At 45.8% G+C, this 21337-nt stretch overlaps 2 protein-coding genes across 3 annotated transcripts in view; one reads left to right on the top strand and one right to left on the bottom strand.

Moving 5' to 3' along the window:
* Positions 1–21337, bottom strand: part of LOC123993286 (dedicator of cytokinesis protein 2-like) — a 198533-nt gene that overhangs the window by 90757 nt on the left and 86439 nt on the right. The window lies entirely within an intron of this gene.
* Positions 1–21337, top strand: part of LOC123993287 (protein INSYN2B-like) — a 42265-nt gene that overhangs the window by 6177 nt on the left and 14751 nt on the right. For both annotated transcript variants that reach the window (XR_006831419.1, XM_046295239.1), the window contains exon 2: positions 21150–21238. The gene's annotated coding sequence lies outside the window, so the exon portion shown is untranslated. The remainder of the gene's footprint in view (positions 1–21149; positions 21239–21337) is intronic.

Genomic DNA, 21337 nt, shown 5'->3' with positions numbered 1-21337 from the left:
GGCCGCGACAATACCTAGGACTCTTAATCCTACGTTTATTGGCGGCTCTCACAGTCAGCGCCCTGTAACGGCAAAGTGCCGACCTCACCCTCCTCCAGGTGCGCTCACAACGTTGGACAAACGCCTGAGCGGAGGGAACGCTGGACTCGGCGAGCTGGGACGAGAACAGAGGAGGCTGGTACCCCAGACTACTCTGAAACGGAGATAGCCCGGTAGCAGACGAAGGAAGCGAGTTGTGAGCGTATTCAGCCCAGGGGAGCTGTTCTGCCCAAGACGCAGGGTTTCTAAAAGAAAGGCTGCGTAATATGAGACCAATCGTCTGATTGGCCCTTTCTGCTTGACCGTTAGACTGGGGATGAAAACCGGAAGAGAGACTGACGGAAGCACCAATCAAACGACAGAACTCCCTCCAAAACTGTGACGTGAATTGCGGACCTCTGTCTGAAACGGCGTCTAACGGGAGGCCATGAATTCTGAACACATTCTCAATGATGATTTGTGCCGTCTCCTTAGCGGAAGGAAGCTTAGCGAGGGGAATGAAATGTGCCGCCTTAGAGAACCTATCGACAACCGTAAGAATCACAGTCTTGCCCGCAGACGAAGGCAGACCGGTAATGAAGTCTAAGGCGATGTGAGACCATGGTCGAGAAGGAATGGGAAGCGGTCTGAGACGACCGGCAGGAGGAGAGTTACCTGACTTAGTCTGCGCGCAGTCCGAACAAGCAGCCACGAAACGGTGCGTGTCACACTCCTGAGTAGGCCACCAAAACCGCTGGCGAATAGAAGCAAGTGTACCTCGAACGCCGGGATGGCCAGCTAACTTGGCAGAGTGAGCCCACTGAAGAACAGCCAGACGAGTAGAAACAGGAACGAAAAGAAGGTTACTAGGACAAGCGCGCGGCGACGCAGTGTGAGTGAGTGCTTGCTTAACCTGTCTCTCAATTCCCCAGACAGTCAACCCGACAACACGCCCATAAGGAAGAATCCCCTCGGGATCGGTAGAAGCCACAGAAGAACTAAAGAGACGGGATAAGGCATCAGGCTTGGTGTTCTTATTACCCGGGCGATAAGAAATCACAAACTCGAAACGAGCGAAAAACAACGCCCAACGAGCTTGACGTGCATTAAGTCGTTTGGCAGAACGGATGTACTCAAGGTTCTTATGGTCAGTCCAAACGACAAAGGAACGGTCGCCCCCTCCAACCACTGTCGCCATTCGCCTAGGGCTAAGCGGATGGCGAGCAGTTCGCGATTACCCACATCATAGTTGCGTTCCGATGGCGACAGGCGATGAGAAAAATAAGCGCAAGGATGGACCTTATCGTCAGACTGGAAGCGCTGGGATAGAATGGCTCCCACGCCCACCTCTGAAGCGTCAACCTCGACAATGAATTGTTTAGTGACGTCAGGAGTAACAAGGATAGGAGCGGACGTAAAACGCTTCTTGAGGAGATCAAAAGCTCCCTGGGCGGAACCGGACCACTTAAAGCACGTATTGACAGAAGTAAGAGCTGTGAGAGGGACAGCAACTTGACCGAAATTACGAATGAAACGCCGATAGAAATTAGCGAAACCTAGAAAGCGCTGCAACTCGACACGTGACCTTGGAACGGGCCAATCACTGACAGCCTGGACCTTAGCGGGATCCATCTGAATGCCTTCAGCGGAAATAACAGAACCGAGAAATGTGACAGAGGAGACATGAAAGGCGCACTTCTCAGCCTTCACGTAGAGACAATTCTCTAAAAGGCGTTGGAGTACACGTCGAACGTGCTGAACATGAATCTCGAGTGACGGTGAAAAAATCAGGATATCGTCAAGGTAGACAAAAACAAAGATGTTCAGCATGTCTCTCAGTACATCATTAACTAATGCCTGAAAAACAGCTGGAGCATTAGCGAGACCAAACGGCAGAACCCGGTACTCAAAATGCCCTAACGGAGTGTTAAACGCAGTTTTCCACTCGTCCCCCTCTCTGATGCGCACGAGATGGTAAGCATTACGAAGGTCCAACTTAGTAAAGAACCTGGCTCCCTGCAGAATCTCGAAGGCTGACGACATAAGGGGAAGCGGATAACGATTCTTAACCGTTATGTCATTCAGCCCTCGATAATCCACGCAGGGGCGCAGAGTACCGTCCTTCTTCTTAACAAAAAAAAACCCCGCTCCGGCGGGAGAGGAAGAAGGCACTACGGTGCCGGCGTCGAGAGAAACAGACAAATAATCCTCGAGAGCCTTACGTTCGGGAGCCGACAGAGACATTAAACACTTCACATGACAAGAAACGTTCCAGGATAGGATCGAATTACTAGACCAATTAATAGAAGGATTATGACATACTAGCCAGGGATGACCCAAAACAACAGGTGTAAAAGGTGAACGAAAAATCAAAAAGGAAATAGTCTCACTGTGGTTACTAGATACTGTGAGGGTTAAAGGTAGTGTCTCATATCTGATACTGGGGAGAAGACTACCATCTAAGGCGAACATGGGCGTGGGCTTCCCTAACTGTCTGAGAGGAATGTCATGTTTCCGAGCCCATGCTTCGTCCATAAAACAACCCTCAGCCCCAGAGTCTATCAAGGCACTGCATGAAGCAGCCGAACCGGTCCAGCGTAGATGGACCGACATGGTAGTACAGGATCTTGATGGAGAGACCTGAGTAGTAGCACTCACCAGTAGCCCTCCGCTTACTGATGAGCTCTGGCTTTTACTGGACATGAATTGACAAAATGTCCAGCAGAACCGCAATAGAGGCAAAGGCGGTTGGTGATCCTCCGTTCCCTCTCCTTAGTCGAGATGCGAATACCTCCCAGCTGCATGGGCTCAGTCTCTGAGCCGGAGGGAGGAGATGGTTGCGATGCGGAGAGGGGGAACACCGTTAACGCGAGTTCTCTTCCACGAGCTCGGTGACGAAGATCTACCCGTCGTTCTATGCGGATGGCGAGTGCAATCAAAGAGTCCACACTGGAAGGAACCTCACGGGAGAGAATCTCATCCTTAACCTCAGTGTGGAGTCCCTCCAGAAAACGAGCGAGCAGCGCCGGCTCGTTCCAGTCACTAGAGGCAGCAAGAGTGCGAAACTCTATAGAGTAATCCGTTATGGATCGATCACCTTGACATAGGGAAGCCAGGGCCCTAGAAGCCTCCCTACCAAAAACTGAACGATCAAAAACCCGTATCATCTCCTCTTTAAAGTTCAGGTAATTGTTTGAACAATCAGCCCTTGCCTCCCAGATAGCTGTGCCCCACTCTCGAGCCCGGCCAGTAAGGAGTGAAATGACGTAGGCAATCCGAGCTCTCTCTCTTGAGTATGTGTTGGGTTGGAGAGAGAACACAATATCACACTGGGTGAGAAAGGAGCGGCACTCAGTGGGCTGCCCGGAGTAACATGGTGGGTTATTAACCCTAGGTTCCGGAGACTCGGAAGACCAGGAAGTAGCTGTTGGCACGAGACGAAGACTCTGAAACTGTCCTGAGAGGTCGGAAACCTGAGCGGCCAGGGTCTCAACGGCATGACGAGCAGCAGACAATTCCTGCTCGTGTCTGCCGAGCATTGCTCCCTGGATCTCGACGGCAGTGTTACCAGAATCCGTAGTCGCTGGGTCCATTCTTGGTCGGATCCTTCTGTTATGCTGGTGAATGAGGACCCAAAAGCGACTTAACTAAAATAGAGTCTTTATTCCAGTATAAGACAAAAGTAAATATCCTGGATATAACAAGGAGAAAACAAAACAGGAAAAACTTAAATCCACTCGTAGTAGCGAGGACCGACTGGAGACTCGACCATAGACTGCAGGTTGCTTAGGGAAGGCACCGACCGTAGCAGACTAAGACACCTGCTCTCACGCAGCATCTGAAGAAGACAAAACACGACAGGGCGAGACCAGGACACAGAACAGCGAACATCATACAAGGATCCGACAAGGACAGAAGCGGAAAACAAGGGGAGAAATAGAGGCTCTAATCAGAGGGCAAAATAGGGGACAGGTGTGAAAAGAGTAAATGAGTGAGTTAGGAGAATGAGGAACAGCTGGGAGCAGGAACGGAACGATAGAGAGAAGAGAGAGAGGGAGGGGGAGAGAGAGGGATAGAAAAAGGGAACGAACCTAATAAGACCAGCAGGGGGAAACGAACAGAAGGGAAAGCACAAGGACAAGACAATAAATGACAAACATGACACTTTCAGCATGACACTGATCCCAAACACACCACCCGGGCAACGAAGGAGTGCTTTTTAAGAAGCATTTCAAGGTCCTGGAGTGGCCTAGCCAGTCTCCAGATCTCGACCCCATAGAAAATCTTTGGAGGGAGTTGAAGTCCGTGTTGCCCAGCAACAGCCCCCCAAAAATCACTGCTCTAGAGGAGATCTGCATGGAGGAATGGGCCAAAATACCAGCAACAGTGTGTGAAAACCTTGTGAAGACTTCAGAAATCGCTTGACCTCTGTCATTGCCAACAAAGGGTATATAACAAAGTATTGAGATAAACTTTTGTTATTGACCAAATACTTATTTTCCACCATAATTTGCAAAGAAATTAATAAAAAATCCTACAAAGTGATTTTCTCGATTTTCTTTCTCATTTTGTCTGTCATAGTTGAAGTGTACCTATGATGAAAATTACAGGCCTCCCTCATCTTTTTAAGTGGGAGAACTTGCACAATTGGTGGCTGACTAAATACTTTATATATATATATATATATATATATATATATATATATAGAGAGAGAGAGAGAGAGAGAGAGAGAGGGAGAGAGAGAGTAAGTGTATGTGTTTTTGTTCATCTGTGCATGCGTGCATGTGTGTGTGTGCATGCTTGTGTTCACGTGTGTGTGTGTGTGCGTGCATGCATACATGTGTGTGTGTGTGTTCATGTCTGTGCGTGTCTGCATTTGTGCGTACAAGAAAATGCATGCATGTCTGTATGTGTTATCAGGCCAGTGACAGAGTGAGAGACCCAAACCCCCTGATTATCAGACAGAAAGAAAGGAAGGACAGAATGACGGGGAATGAGAAAAGAGAGATACGCTAATGATACAGGGATGAGAGAGAGATGGCATGGAGGGTCAGGTTGATGGAGAGACGAGGGAGGAGGTACAGACCGAGGGTCAGTGATACAGGGACGAGAGAGAGAGGGCATGGAGGGTCAGGTTGATGGAGAGACGAGGGAGGAGGTACAGACCGAGGGTCAGTGATACAGGGACGAGAGAGAGAGAGGGCATGGAGGGTCAGGTTGATGGAGAGATGAGGGAGGAGGTATTAACTGAGGGTCAGTGATACAGGGTCGAAAGAGAGAGGGCATGGAGGGTCAGGTTGATGGAGAAACGAGAGAGGAGGTATTAACTGAGGGTTAGTGATACAGGGACGAAAGAGAGAGAGGGCATGGAGGGTCTGGTTGATGGAGAGATGAGAGAGGAGCTATTAACTGAGGGTCAGTGATACAGGGACGAAAGAGAGAGAGGGCATGGAGGGTCAGGTTGATGGAGAAACGAGAGAGGAGGTATTAACTGAGGGTTAGTGATACAGGGACGAAAGAGAGAGAGGGCATGGAGGGTCAGGTTGATGGAGAGACGAGAGAGGAGCTATTAACTGAGGGTTAGTGATACAGGGACGAAAGAGAGAGAGGGCATGGAGGGTCAGGTTGATGGAGAGACGAGAGAGGAGGTATTAACTGAGGGTTAGTGATACAGGGACGAAAGAGAGAGAGGGCATGGAGGGTCAGGTTGATGGAGAAACGAGAGAGGAGGTATTAACTGAGGGTTAGTGATACAGGGACAAAAGAGAGAGAGGGCATGGAGGGTCTGGTTGATGGAGAGACGAGAGAGGAGGTCTTAACTGAGGGTTAGTGATACAGGGACGAAAGAGAGAGAGGGCATGGAGGGTCTGGTTGATGGAGAGACGAGAGAGGAGGTATTAACTGAGGGTTAGTGATACAGGGACGAAAGAGAGAGAGGGCATGGAGGGTCAGGTTGATGGAGAAACGAGAGAGGAGGTATTAACTGAGGGTTAGTGATACAGGGACGAAAGAGAGAGAGGGCATGGAGGGTCTGGTTGATGGAGAGATGAGAGCGGAGGTATAGACTGAGGCTTAATGACACAGGGATGAAAGAGAGAGAGAGAGAGACAGAGAGAGAGAGAAAGTAATGGGAAAGAGAGAGACAGGGAGTGACAGGAAAGAGAGAGACAGGGAGTAACTGAAAGGAGAGACAGGGAGTGACAAGGAGAGACAGGGAGTGATGGGAAAGAGAGAGACAGGGAGTGACAGGAAAGAGAGAGACAGGTTGATGGGAAAGAGAGAGACAGGGAGTGACAGGAAAGAGAGAGACAGGGAGTAAAGATGAAAGAGAGAGACAGGGAGTGACTGGGAAAGAGAGAGACAGGGAGTGACGGGAAAGAGAGAATGACACAGGGAGGACGGGAAAGAGAGAGACAGGGAGTGACGGGAAAAGAGAGAGACAGGGAGTGATGGGAAAGAGAGAGACAGGGAGTGACGGGAAAGAGAGAGACAGGGAGTGATGGGAAAGAGAGAGACAGGGAGTGACGGGAAAGAGAGAGACAGGGAGTGACGGGAAAGAGAGAGACAGGGAGTGACAGGAAAGAGAGAGACAGGGAGTGACAGGAAAGAGAGAGACAGGGAGTGACGGGAAAGAGAGAGACAGGGAGTGATGGGAAAGAGAGAGACAGGGAGTGATGGGAAAGAGAGAGACAGGGAGTGATGGGAAAGAGAGAGACAGGGAGTGACGGGGAAGAGAGAGACAGGGAGTGACGGGAAAGAGAGAGACAGGGAGTGATGGGAAAGAGAGAGACAGGGAGTGACTGGTAAGAGAGAGACAGGGAGTGATGGGAAAGAGAGAGACAGGGAGTGACGGGGAAGAGAGAGACAGGGAGTGACGGGGAAAGAGAGAGACAGGGAGTGACAGGGAAGAGAGAGACAGGGAGTGATGGGGAAGAGAGAGACAGGGAGTGACGGGGAAGAGAGAGACAGGGAGTGACGGGAAGAGAGAGACAGGGAGTGACGGGGAAGAGAGAGACAGGGAGTGACGGGGAAGAGAGAGACAGGGAGTGACAGGAAAGAGAGAGACAGGGAGTGACAGGAAAGAGAGAGACAGGGAGTGATGGGAAAGAGAGAGACAGGGAGTGATGGGAAAGAGAGAGACAGGGAGTGACGGGGAAGAGAGAGACAGGGAGTGACGGGGAAGAGAGAGACAGGGAGTGATGGGAAAGAGAGAGACAGGGAGTGACGGGGAAGAGAGAGACAGGGAGTGATGGGAAAGAGAGAGACAGGGAGTGATGGGAAAGAGAGAGACAGGGAGTGATGGGAAGAGAGAGACAGGGAGTGATGGGAAAGAGAGAGACAGGGAGTGATGGGAAAGAGAGAGACAGGGAGTGATGGGACAGAGAGAGACAGGGAGTGATGGGAAAGAGAGAGACAAAGGGAGAGAGAGTGATGGGAAGAGAGAGACAGTGAGTGATGGGAAAGAGAGAGACAGGGAGTGATGGGAAAGAGAGAGACAGGGAGTGACAGGAAAGAGAGAGACAGGGAGTGACAGGAAAGAGAGAGACAGGGAGTGACAGGGAAAGAGAGAGACAGGGAGTGATGGGAAAGAGAGAGACAGGGAGTGATGGGAAAGAGAGAGACAGGGAGTGATGGGAAGAGAGAGACAGGGAGTGATGGGAAGAGAGAGACAGGGAGTGATGGGAAAGAGAGAGACAGGGAGTGATGGGAAAGAGAGAGACAGGGAGTGACTGGTAAGAGAGAGACAGGGAGTGACAGGGAAAGAGAGAGACAGGGAGTGACGGGAAGAGAGAGACAGGAGTGATGGGGAAGAGAGAGACAGGGAGTGACAGGGAAGAGAGAGACAGGGAGTGACGGGGAAGAGAGAGACAGGGAGTGACGGGGAAGAGAGAGACAGGGAGTGATGGGAAAGAGAGAGACAGGGAGTGACAGGGAAGAGAGAGACAGGGAGTGATGGGAAAGAGAGAGACAGGGAGTGATGGGAAAGAGAGAGACAGGGAGTGATGGGACAGAGAGAGACAGGGAGTGATGGGAAAGAGAGAGACAGGGAGTGATGGGAAAGAGAGAGACAGGGAGTGATGGGACAGAGAGAGACAGGGAGTGATGGGAAAGAGAGAGAGAGTGATGGGAAAGGGAGAGAGAGTGATGGGAAAGAGAGAGACAGTGAGTGATGGGAAAGCGAGAGACAGTGAGTGATGGGGAAGAGAGAGACAGGGAGTGATGGGAAGAGAGAGACGGGGGGTGATGAGAAAGAGAGAGACATTGAGTGATGGGAAAGAGAGAGACAGTGAGTGATGGGGAAGAGAGAGACAGTGAGTGATGGGGAAGAGAGAGACAGGGAGTGATGGGAAAGAGAGAGAGAGTGATGGGAAAGAGAGAGACAGGGAGTGATGGGGAAGAGAGAGAGAGTGATGGGAAAGAGAGAGACAGGGAGTGATGGGGAAGAGAGAGACAGGGAGTGAGGGGAAGAGAGAGACAGGGATTTAGGGGAAGAAAACAGGGAGTGACAGGAAAAGAGAGAGGGAGTGACAGGAAAGAGAGAGGGTGGGAGGATGGGAAAGAGAGAGACAGGGAGTGATGGGAAAGAGAGAGGGGAACGGGGAAGAGAAGACAGGGAGTGAAAATGAAGAGAGAGACAGGGAGTGATGGGAAAGAGAGAGACAGGGAGTGACGGGGAAGAGAGAGACAGGGAGTGATGGGAAAGAGAGAGACAGGGAGTGATGGGAAAGAGAGACAGGGTGTGATGGGACAGAGAGAGACAGGGAGTGATGGGAAAGAGAGAGACAGGGAGTGATGGGAAAGAGAGAGACAGGGAGTGATGGGACAGAGAGAGACAGGGAGTGATGGGAAAGAGAGAGAGTGATGGGAAAGTGTGATGGGAAAGAGAGAGACAGTGAGTGATGGGAAAGAGAGAGACAAGTTAAAAAGAGAAAGACAGGGAGTGACAGGAAATGAAGAGACAGGGAGTGACAGGAAAATATCCCAGAAATGTTCCGACGCAAAAGAGTTAGGGAGTTTCTCCTTTGAGAGACAGGGAGTGATGGGAAAGAGAGAGACAGGGAGTGATGGGAAATCAGGAGACAGTGATTGGGAAACATGAGACAGGGAGTACGGGGAAGAGAGAGACAGGGAGTGACGGGAATGGACAGAAAAGGCCATGGGAAAGAGACAATGACAGGGAGTGACTGGTAAGAGAGAGACAGGGAGTGACAGGGAAGAGAGAGACAGGGAGTTTTGAGAGAGACAGGGAGTGACGGGGAAGAGAGAGACAGGGAGTGACAGGGAAGAGAGAGACAGGGAGTGACGGGGAAGAGAGAGACAGGGAGTGACGATGTTGAGTGAGACAGGGAGTGACGAGGAAGCGAGAGACAGGGAGTGACAGGGAAGGAGAGACAGGGAGGATGGGAAAGAGAGAGACAGGGAGTGATGGGAAACAACAAGACAGGGAGTGATGGGACAGAGAGAGACAGGATGATGGGAAAGAGAGAGACAGGAGGATGGGAAATTGACAGGGAGTGATGGGACAGAGAGAGACAGGGATGATTCAGAATGATATGGGAAAGGCCCCATGCTGATGGGAAAGATCTGTAGACACAGTGAGTGATGGGAAAGAGAGATTTCCTCCAGTGATGGGAAACTCAGAGACATGTCACCCAAGAGAGATGTTTGGGAGTGACTGAAGAGAGAGACAGGGAGTGATGGGAAAGAAAGACAGGGAGTGAGTGGGGAAGAGAGAGACAGGGAGTGATGGGAAAGAGAGAGACAGGGAGTGATGGGAAAGAGAGAGACAGGGAGTGATGGGACAGAGAAGACAGGGAGTGATGGGAAAGAGAGAGACAGGGAGTGATGGGAAAGAGAGAGACAGGGAGTGATGGGACAGAGAGAACAGGGAGTCATGGGAAATAAGAGAGAGTGATGGGAAAGGGAGAGATTTCACATGGGAAAGAGAAGAGACAGTGAGTGATGGGAAAGCTTTAAGAGACAGTGAGTGATGGGGAATCAGAGAGAGACAGGAGTGATGGGAAGAATTAAAACTGCCCACTAGGGCTGATTTTTCAAATCCCAATCATTGACCCTGATGGGAAAGAACATTTCTGAATGATGGGGAAACTCAACAGTGAGTGATGGGGTTAAAACAGGGAGTGATGGGAAACCTTGACTGGGAATCAACATGTATTTATGGGAAAGCCCTTTTTACATCATGGGAAAGATGTCAGTGAGTGATGGGGAAGAGAAACCCAGCCTAAAAGTGGAAACATTTAGCAAAAATGCAGATGATAAAGGAGGTGAGTAACTGGAGATAATGAGAGGAGGGTGAGGAGGAGGGAGGAAATGAGGGGGTGATAAGAACCTTTCTGGGAACAGAGGAAAAGTATTGAAAATGAAGATAAGATCAGTCTGAATAGAGACAAGAGTATTGAATAATGGCTAAACTTAACCCCCTCCAGTTGTTGTCTGTTGTGTGTGTATCCCAAACCTGTAACCCTGTAACTGTGTGTGTTTCTGAATGAATGGCTAAACTTAACCGTGTGTGTTGTTTCTGTTGTAACAGTATCCCAAACCTTAACCCTTAACTTAACATTTCTGAATGAATGGCTAAACTTAACCGTGTGTGTGTTGTTTCTGTTGTGTGTCCTTTGTGTTTGTGCAGTTAACTCCAAACCTTAAAGAATCACAAAGACATTTCTGCACTGAACAAAACTTAACCGCAACATGTAAAGTGTTGTTTTCTGTTGAAATAAAATATCCCAAAATGTTCCCTTAACAAATTTGTTTAATCTCTGTTACCGTCGCGTTTCTCTTTGCCCAACAATCCATCCACCTGACAGGTGTGGCATCTGTGCTCAGTTGGTAGAGCATGGCGCTTGTAACGCCAGGGTTTGGGTTGTAACAGATCCCAAACCACCCTTAACTTAACATTTCTGAATGAATGACTGTAAGTCGAGTTGTTTCTGTTGTAAATGGCATATATTAACCCTTATTAACATTTCTGAATGAATTAAACAACATGAGCGTTTCTGTTGCACCTTGTCCATGGACAAACCACTCACACAACACAATGCTACGGACGTCTCATGTTTTGAGGGAACGTGCAATTGGCATGCTGACTGCTGGAATGCCCACCAGAGCTGTTGCCGCCTTATGACCACGTGTATGATGTTGTGTGGGCGAGCAGTTTGCTAATGTCAACACTGTGAACAGAGTGCCCCATGGTGGTGCTGGGGTTATGGATTGGCCAGGCATATGCTACAGACAACAAACACAATTGCATTTTATCGATGGCAAGTGAAACGCACAGAGATACCGTGACGAGATCCTGAGGCCCATTGTCGTGCCATTCATCAGCCGCCATCACCTTATGTTTCAGAATGATATTGCACAGCCCCATGCTGCAAGGATCTGTACACAATTCCTGGAAGCTGAAAAGGTCCCATTTCCTCCATGGCCTGCAGACTCACCAGACATGTCACCCATTGAGTATGTTTGGGAGGCTCTGAATCGATTTGCACAATTCTATTTTTTAAACAACCAGGCTGGCTTGAGTGTTTGTGTGTGTGGATTCGGGATTCAGAAGTCAGACAAGGAAAAGAACTGGGGGGGGGGGATTACATGTACAGAATATTAAACAAAAATATAAACGCAACATGCAACAATTTCAAAGATTTTTAGAGTTACAGTTTCATATGAGGAAATCTGTCAATTGAAATAAATTCATTAGGACCTCATCTATAGATTTCACATGACTAGGAAGCATCTCTTGGTCATAAATACTTTAAGAGCCACAGCGAAATTTGACATCAGTCCGCGCAGCCAGGAAGTTAGGATATTAATTAAAACTGCCCACTAGAGCTTTTTTTCACCCAATCCCAATCCTTAACCCTTAACTTAACATTTCTGAATGAATCCCTAAACTCAACCGTCAAGTTGTTTCTGTTAAAACCCTTTCCCAAACCTTAACTCAATCAAATGTATTTATAAAGCCCTTTTTACATCAGCCGATGTCACTGTTGTAACAGTATCCCAAACCTAAAACCCCAAACAGCAAACAATTCAGATGTGAATGGCTAAAAAACTCCCTAGAAAGGCCGGAACCTAGGAAGTTTCCTGAGAGGAACAGTATCTGAAACCAGTAACTCTTAACTTAACATTTCTGAATGAATGGCTAAACTTAACCGTCGAGTTGTTTCTGTTGTAACAGTATCCCAAACCTTAACCCTTAACTTAACATTTCTGAATGAATGGCTAAACTTAACCGTCGAGTTGTTTCTGTTGTAACAGTATCCCAAACCTTAACCCTTAACTTAACATTTCTGAATGAATGGCTAAACTTTACCGTCGAGTTGTTTCTGTTGTAACAGTATCCCAAACCTTAACCCTTAACTTAACATTTCTGAATGAATGGCTAAACTTAACCGTCGAGTTGTTTCTGTTGTAACAGTATCCCAAACCTTAACCCTTAACTTAACATTTCTGAATGAATGGCTAAACTTAACCGTCGAGTTGTTTCTGTTGTAACAGTATCCCAAACCTTAACCCTTAACTTAACATTTCTGAATGAATGGCTAAACTTAACCGTCGAGTTGTTTCTGTTGTAACAGTATCCCAAACCTTAACCCTTAACTTAACATTTCTGAATGAATGGCTAAACTTTACCGTCGAGTTGTTTCTGTTGTAACAGTATCCCAAACCTTAACCCTTAACTTAACATTTCTGAATGAATGGCTAAACTTAACCGTCGAGTTGTTTCTGTTGTAACAGTATCCCAAACCTTAACCCTTAACTTAACATTTCTGAATGAATGGCTAAACTTAACCGTCGAGTTGTTTCTGTTGTAACAGTATCCCAAACCTTAACCCTTAACTTAACATTTCTGAATGAATGGCTAAACTTAACCGTCGAGTTGTTTCTGTTGTAACAGTATCCCAAACCTCAACCCTTAACTGCATTTCTGAATGAATGGCTAAACTTAACCGTTTGTTTCTGTTGTAACAGTATCCCCCAAACATGCAGGCAACCCAAACACACACACATTTCTGAATGAATGGCTAAACTTTACCGTCCAGTTGTTTCTGTTGTAACAGTATCCCAACACCTTAACCACACAACACAACATTTCTGAATGAATGGCTAAAACATTCGTCACACCTTCAGATGACAGGGGACTTTCACTGGCGCTTTCAGCTCACAGTATCCCAAACCTTAACCCTTAACAACATTGTCACGAAAATGGCTAAACAAACACACACACACTTTGTCTGATCATCACTGTCCTGACACAGTGTCTCAATGACTTGACACATATTCAAAACTTTTTTGTTAGATGCCTACAGGGCGTTGTGTTCAAAAGTTGTTTTTTTAAAGTATCCCAAACCAACCCTTAACTCCCAAATTTCTGAATGAATGGCAATGTTTTTACCATTATGACTATATACTTCACACTTTCTAAACCTTATCACCTCTGTGTGTGTATGTGTATTTGTGTGTGAATGGCTGTATGTAACCGTGTGTTGTTTCTGTGTGTAACAGTGTCTATGACGGATCAGAGATCGAAGTACCCCCCAGTGTCTCTTCAGTCTGGCCTAAATCTCAACTGTTCTCTTCACTTTTCAGTAAGACACACCCACACACATGCAGGCAAGTGCACGCAAACACACACACACACACACACACACACACACACACACACACACACACACACACACACACACACACACACACACACACACACACACACACACACACACACACACACACACACACACACACACAATCTCACATCTCATCAGTGATTCTTCCCCTCCCTGTAACGCTCCTCTTATCCTTCTATCTTCTGCCTTTCTTTAAAGACCTCCCTCTCTACCCCCTCTATCCTCCACTGTGCTTTGTTCCCATCCCTTTCTCCTCGCTCCATCTCCTCTTTTGCTTCAGTACCTTCTTCTCCTGTGTCTCCTTATGCATTCCCTGCACAGGATGACTCAATCTACACCACAGGACGTGTCTCAGTAAAGAGCATACAAGTAAACATCTGCACTGTGTGTGTGTGTGTGTGATTGTTCCCCTCCCTGTGTGTGTGTGTGTGTTATCCTGTCTATCTTCTGCCTTTCTTTAAAGACCTCCCTCAAACGTGCATGTGTGTGTCCTGTGTGTGTGTTTGTGCGTGTGTGTGTGTTCTCCTCGCTCCATCTCCTCATTTGCTTCAGTGTTCTTCTCCTGTGTCTCCTTATGCATTTGTGTGTGTGTGTGTGTGTGTGTGTCTACACCACAGTGTGTGTCTCAGTAAAGTGCATGTGTAAACATCTGTGTGTGTGTGTGTGTGTGTGTGTGTGTGTGTGTGTGTGTGTGTGTGTGTGTGTGTGTGTGTGTGTGTGTGTGTGTGTGCGTGCGTGCGTGCGTGCGTGCGTGCGTGCGTGCGTGCGTGCGTGCGTGCGTGCGTGTGTGTGTGTGCGTGTGTCAGAGAGAAAAATATTAATAAATATAACGCCCTTATCCTCAAAGCTTACTTACTATATATACAGTACCAGTCAGAAGTTTGGACACAACTACTCATTCAAGGGTTTTTCTTTAATTTTCCTACTCTTCTACATTGTAGAATAATAGTGCAGACATCAAAACTATGAAATAACACATATGGAATCATGTAGTAACCAAAAAAAGTGTTCTTCAAAGTAGCCACCCTTTTCCTTGATGACAGTGTTGCATACTCTTGGCATTCTCTCAACCAGCTTCATGAGGTAATCACCTGGAATGCATTTCAATTACAGTTTTTTCCAACTGCTTACACACAAAATCTTTTCATGTCACACGATTTCTGAAACCTCTCACTCAAAGTGCAAAACTACACACCAAATATCCAGAACCATAAGCTATTTCTCAGCCTTTGGCTCAGTTGTCAATTGCATAAAACACTTTTTTCAAAACACTACACACAATTCACTACCTAAAACACAAAAATCTAACAGGAAGTGACTTGCTTTCCTTTTCCAAACACAACCAATCAAAGTGCTACACTTATTCACCAGGTCACACACACTCCTCACATGTGCAAACACTAATAGCTTAATTAACTGATCACTAACCAATCACTGATTTACTGTAGTATAAGCCTATAGATAGGTCAAAGGTCAGATGACCTGTTTTGAACAATGGATGCCAACAGTGGACAGAGAGCAAGAGGAGTAGGAGGAAGAGGAAGAGGAAGAAGAGGACGAGGGCAAAGAAGAGAAGGAAGGAGTCAATGTACAGTGGCATCTATAATTCGAACCTTCAGAAATGAGAACAGGTATGCAACTATCTAATGACTATTTTAGCATTACAGTATTTTACTGTAAAATACATATGACTGCATAGTATTGCATAAACATTTGTAACTCTAAGCCATCCATTTACTGCACTGCATTGAATGAATGAGGTTGGTTATCATGCTGTACTACATTTTCTTGTACATTGTTTACAGTTCCTATGCTGAACACATACTGTGTTTGAATTCTGTACAGAGTGGAAAGGCAAAGACATCATGGAGGACGAGGACGCTTGTTTACAGATGTTCAATGCAATTAGGATTCGAGAGATAAGAGGGCATGTCTTGAATAATGACACCATATTTAACAACATCATGCTCTAAGCCTGTCGACCATACAACGCATCCTCCAACAGCACCGAGTGACGATGAAACAACTTTACAAGTTGCCATTTGAGAGAAACTCTGACTGAGTCAAGAATATGCGACATGACTTTGTAGAGGTATGTATGCAACACTACTTCCAGTACTTCAGACCATATTTACTCATCTGTATATCCTTTTGTCTGTTACAGAGAGTATTGGAGCTGGATGCCCATGTAATTCGCCATGAATTTATTTATGTGGATGAGGTTGGCTTCAACCTCACCAAAACCAGGCACCGCGGAAGAAATGTAATAGGACAGAGGGCAATTACCAATGTCCCTGGACAGCGTGGGGGTAATATAACTGTGTGCTGACATCACTCAAAACGGGGTCCTCCATCACAATGCCACACTGGGTCCGTACAACGCCGGCCATATGCTCACTTTTCTGGATGCAATTTACACAATGCTTGTCCCTGATCCAGATCAGGAGCCTACTAGATTTGTGGTTTTATGGGACAATGTTAGTTTTCACCGGGCTGTTCTGGTCCAAAACTGGTTTGCCACCCATCCAGAATTTATAGTTTTGTACCTACCCCCATATTCACCTTTTCTAAATCCCATAGAAGAAAGTGTATGATCGCCAGCCCTATGCCCGCATGCCGCTTCTCCAGGCAATGGAGGACACATGTGGGGACATAGAGGTTGCCTTCTGTCCAAGGTTGGATACGCCACGCTAGGAGATACTTCCCTCGATGTTTGGCAAGAGAAAACCTATCTTGTGATGTGGACGAAGTATTGTGGCCAGACCCAGGCCGGAGAAGAGATGAAGCGTAGCTTAGCACTGGTGACTGCCCTCCCCCTACCAATTCCTTGACTGCCTCCCCGGGACCCCACACACACAATTGTGTTCTTTACAGTATTCTAAAGAATATACTTTTGGTTTACATATGTTTATGGTTTTGTTGTATGCAGTTTTGGGAATTGTGTGTAGAGTTTTGAAAACTTGTGTAGGCAGTTGGAAAAAACTGTAAATATGTTTATGGTTTTGTTGTATGCTACTGTATTAAGTAATGTTTGGCCTAATAAATATTTTCTGTTTCTACATTGCATTGGTGTTTACAGTCTACTTGTTACCCCTCTCAGCAGATTACTTTCACCGTAGAACATTGTATTGATATGTAGATATAAGCCTAGCAAAGACCAAAGAGTTTTAGATTTAGAACAACAGTGTTTACATGGTATATCCAAAAATGTACTATTATGAAAGCAGTGTTTGCCATTTGATGCAAATGCTTCATTCTGACATGTGTTAATGGCATTTTGAATGCAGTGTTACATTTTGAAGGAGATGTGAGGCAGTTTGCATTTTGTGTGTGCAGTTTTGGGAATTGTGTGTAGAGTTTTGAAAAAAGGAGACCGTTTTGAAAACGTGTGTAAGCAATTGGAAGAAACGGTAACATGTGTGGCTTGTTAAAAGTTAATTTGTGGAATTTCTTTCCTTCTTAATGCGTTTGAGCCAATCAGTTGTGTGACACGGTAGGGGTGGTATACAGAAGATAACCCTATTTGGTAAAAGAACAAGTCCATATTATGGCAAGAACAGCTCAATTAAGCAAAGAGAAATGACAGTCCATCATTACTTTAAGACATGAAGGTCAGTCAATCTGGAATATTTCAAGCGCAATAATTAAACTGGCTCTCATGAAGACCGCCACAGGAATGGAAGACCCAGAGTAACCTCTGCTGTAAGAGGGTTAGTTCATTAGCGTTACCAGCCTCAGAAATTGCAGCCCCAAAAAATGCTTCACAGAGTTCAAATAACAGACACATCTCAACATCAACTGTTCAGAGGAGACTGCATGAATCAGGCCTTTATGGTCGAATTGCTGCACAGAAACCACTACTTACACGGAACCCAAACCGGCTGCGCGCATGTGCCATCGTGCGCTATTGTGCATAAATGGATTTTGTCCCCCCACACCAAATGCAATAACGACACGCAGGTTAAAATATCAAAACAAACTCTGAACCAATGAGATTCATTTGAGGACAGTTCGAATATCATTAAACATGTATGGCAATTTAGCTAGTTAGCTTGCACTTGCTAGCTAACGTTAATTTGTCCTATTTAGCTAGCTTGCTGTTGCTAGCTAATTTGTCCTGGGATATAAACATTGAGTTGTTATTTTACCTGAAATGCACAAGGTCCTCTACTCCAACAATTAATCCACACATAAAACGGCCAACCGAATCGTTTCTAGTCATCTCTCCTCCTTCCAGGCCTTTTCATTGTTTAACTTATATGGTGATCGCATCTAAACTTTCATTGTATTACCACGACTACCGGAAAAACAGTTCGTCTTTCAGTCACCCACGTGGGAATAACCAATAAAGAGATGACACGTGGGTACCTGCTTCTATAAACCAATGAGGAGATGGGAGAGGCAGGACTTTCAGCACGATCTCCATCAGAAATAGGAATGAGTTCTATTTTAGCCCTTGGCGTTGAAGACGCTCGTTGGTGCGCGCGAGCAGTGTGGGTGCAATAATTGAATAACATGGATTTCTGAATTTATTTTGCGATTCTCGCGCATGTGACGTGTCTGGTCTGGTCAGCATGTAAGGGACACCAATACGAAGAGACTAGCTTGGGCCAAGAAATATGAGCAATGGACATTAGACTGTTGGATATCTGTCCTTTGGTGTAATGAGTCCAAATTTGAGATTTTTGGTTTGAACCATCATGTCTTTGTGAGACGCAGAGTAGGTGAACGGATGATCTCCGCATGTGTGGTTCCCACCGTGAAGCATGGAGGAAGAGGTGTGATGGTGCAGGGGTGCTTTGCTGGTGACACTGTCTGTGATTTGTTTAGAATTCAAGGCATACTTAACCAGCATGGCCACCACAGCATTCTGTAGCGATATGCCATCCCATTTCTTTTGCACTTAGTGGGGCTATCATTTATTTTTCAACAGGACAATTACCCAAAAACACACCTCCAGGCTGTGTTAGGGCTATTTGACCAAGAAGGAGAGTGCCGGAGTGCTGCATCAGATGACCTGGCCTCCACAATAACCTGACCTCAATCTAATTGAGATGGTTTGGGATGAGTTGGACTGCAGAGTGAAGGAAAAGAAGCCAACAAGTGCTCAGCATTTGTGGGAACTTCTTCAACACTGTTGGAAAAGCATTCCAGGTGAAGCTGGTTGAGAGAATGCCAAGAGTGAACAAAGCAGTCATCAAGGCAAAGGGTGGCTAATTTGAAGAATCTAAAATAAAAAATACATTTTGATTTGTTTAACACTTTTTTTGGTTACTACATGATTCCATGTGTGTTATTTCATAGTTTTCATGTCTTCACTATTATTCTACAATGTAGAAAATAGTGAAATATAAAGAAAAACCATTGAATGAGTAGGTGTGTCCAAACATTTGACTGGCACTGTATATAGCTCAGTAGCACCACGGAGTTGCATCTTCACTGTTGACGTTGAGACAGATGTTTTGCGGGTACTATTTAGTGAAGCTGCTAGTTGAGGACTTGTGTGGCGTCTGTTTCTCAAACTGGACACTCCAATGTACTTGTCCTCTTGCTCAGTTATGCACCGGGGCCTCCCACCCACTCCTCTTTCTATTCTGGTTAGGGCCAGTTTGCGCTGTTCTGTGAAAGGAGTAGTACACAACGTTGTACGAGATCTTCAGTGTCTTGGCAATTTCTCACATGGAATAGCCTTCATTTCTCGGAACAAGAATAGACTGTCGAGTTTCAGAAGAAAGGTCTTTGTTTCTGGCCATTTTGAACCTGTAATCGAACTCACAAATGCTGATGCTCCAGATACACAACTAGTCTAAAGAAGGCTAGTTTTATTGCTTTTTAATCAGCATTACAGTTTTCAGCTGTGCTAACATAATTGGAAAAGGGTTTTCTAATCATCAATTAGCCTTTTTTAAATGATAAACTTGGATTAGCTAACACAACATGCCATTGGAACACAGGAGTGATGGTTGCCGATAATGGGCATCTGTACCTTATGTAGATATTCCATAAAACATCTGCCGTTTCCAGCTACAATAGTCATTTACAACATTAACAATGTCTACACTGTATTTCTGATCAATGTTGTGTTATTTTAATGGACAAAACATTTGCTTTTCTTTCAAAACACAGACATTTCTAAGCGACCCCAAACTTTTGAACGGTAGTGTATATACTGTATATGTGTGTGTAAGCTTTGAGGATAAGGTTGGCTGCTCTATTGATAGTAAACAGGGTTCAAAGGTCAGGCTCAGTGGTTTATACACTTGCTGGTGATGCAATTGTAAAGCAAGACATGGCAGGTCAGGACACACACACACACACACATTATATAGTACAGTAATAGGGACAAATGTGTGTGTTTCGACTAATTATGTTCTCTGCTGCAGCAGGTGTCTGAATGTCTGTGTGTCTGAGGAAAGACTATTCCAAAAAAAATAACTACAGAGAAATGACTTTAAATAGTGTTAAACAGTCCAAGTCCCACGGCCAAGTCTCTCATGACAAAATATTCATATTCTCAATATGCCACTCTCTCTTTCACACAGACTCTGGTAAGATGTCCTTGCCAGACTTTTAAAAAAAACACGAAATAGCTCTGTCAAAATATTTATCTGCAGAAACAGTTTCTTTCAGAAATGAACATGCACATACTGTATGTACTCATGTACACTCACGCAAACTTTCACACACACACAGAAGTTGCCATGGTAGCAGTTAGTAAACAATGGTGTCTGATGCTAGCACCCCTCGGTCAGAGGCTAATGAGGTCATTAGCGCTGCTTGCTAATATTCGAACGACGTCTCACAGGCCTCCCAGACATGCACAACCTGACACCTCCCACCTGGGCACTTCCATTCTTAGAGAGAAGCTAAAAACATTAATTATATGTATATATAAGTATATTCCGGACTCTGACATTGCTCGTTCAGATTTTTTTGTAATTTTATTTTTGTATGTGTATACTGTTTTTTTATTGCTATGTGCTACTGCACTGTTGGAGCCAGAAACACAAGCATTCCACTGCACCTGAGAATAACATCAGAAACTGAACATTTTGTGTGTGTGTGGTGGGGGTGTCGCAAATGGCACACTATTACCTACAGTATATAGTGCACTACAACATTTGTGTAGGCCTACTATAAAAGAACATCATGGCTAACCTTAATTTAACTAGGCAAGTCAGTTAAGAACAAATTCATATTTACAATGACAGCCTACCACGGAACAGTGGGGTTAACTGCCTTGTTCAGGGGCAGAATATCAGATTTTTAAATTGTCGGTCGGGGATTCAATCCAGCAACCTTTTGGTTACTGGGCCCAACGCTCTAACCACTAGGCTACCTGCTGGCCCACGTCATTCGGGACACAACCTGGGTATTTACCACCTGGAGTGGAGAGAGTGATTATGGAGCCATGCAGCAAGTGAAGTGGTACTGGAGCTGTAGTGGTCTCAGCTAAATCAGCCTCTTCTCTTCTTTCTGCAGAGTGAAAAAGAGATGGACGGAAGAACTGCTATACCCTTCTTCTCTCATCCAATGAAGAACTGAATCACATGCTCTTTAATGACCCAGAGGTACGAGGACCAATCGCCAGACTGAGTGGTGACGTCATACCAGTGACAGAGGCAGAATTGGGACCACCATGGATTCTATGGCAAAAAACCATCAGTAGT

This window comes from Oncorhynchus gorbuscha, linkage group LG13 (genome assembly GCF_021184085.1).
Source record: "Oncorhynchus gorbuscha isolate QuinsamMale2020 ecotype Even-year linkage group LG13, OgorEven_v1.0, whole genome shotgun sequence".
NCBI lineage: Eukaryota > Metazoa > Chordata > Actinopteri > Salmoniformes > Salmonidae > Oncorhynchus > Oncorhynchus gorbuscha.
Note: the sequence above shows the minus strand (reverse complement) of the source record. Positions and strands in the feature narration are given on the sequence as shown.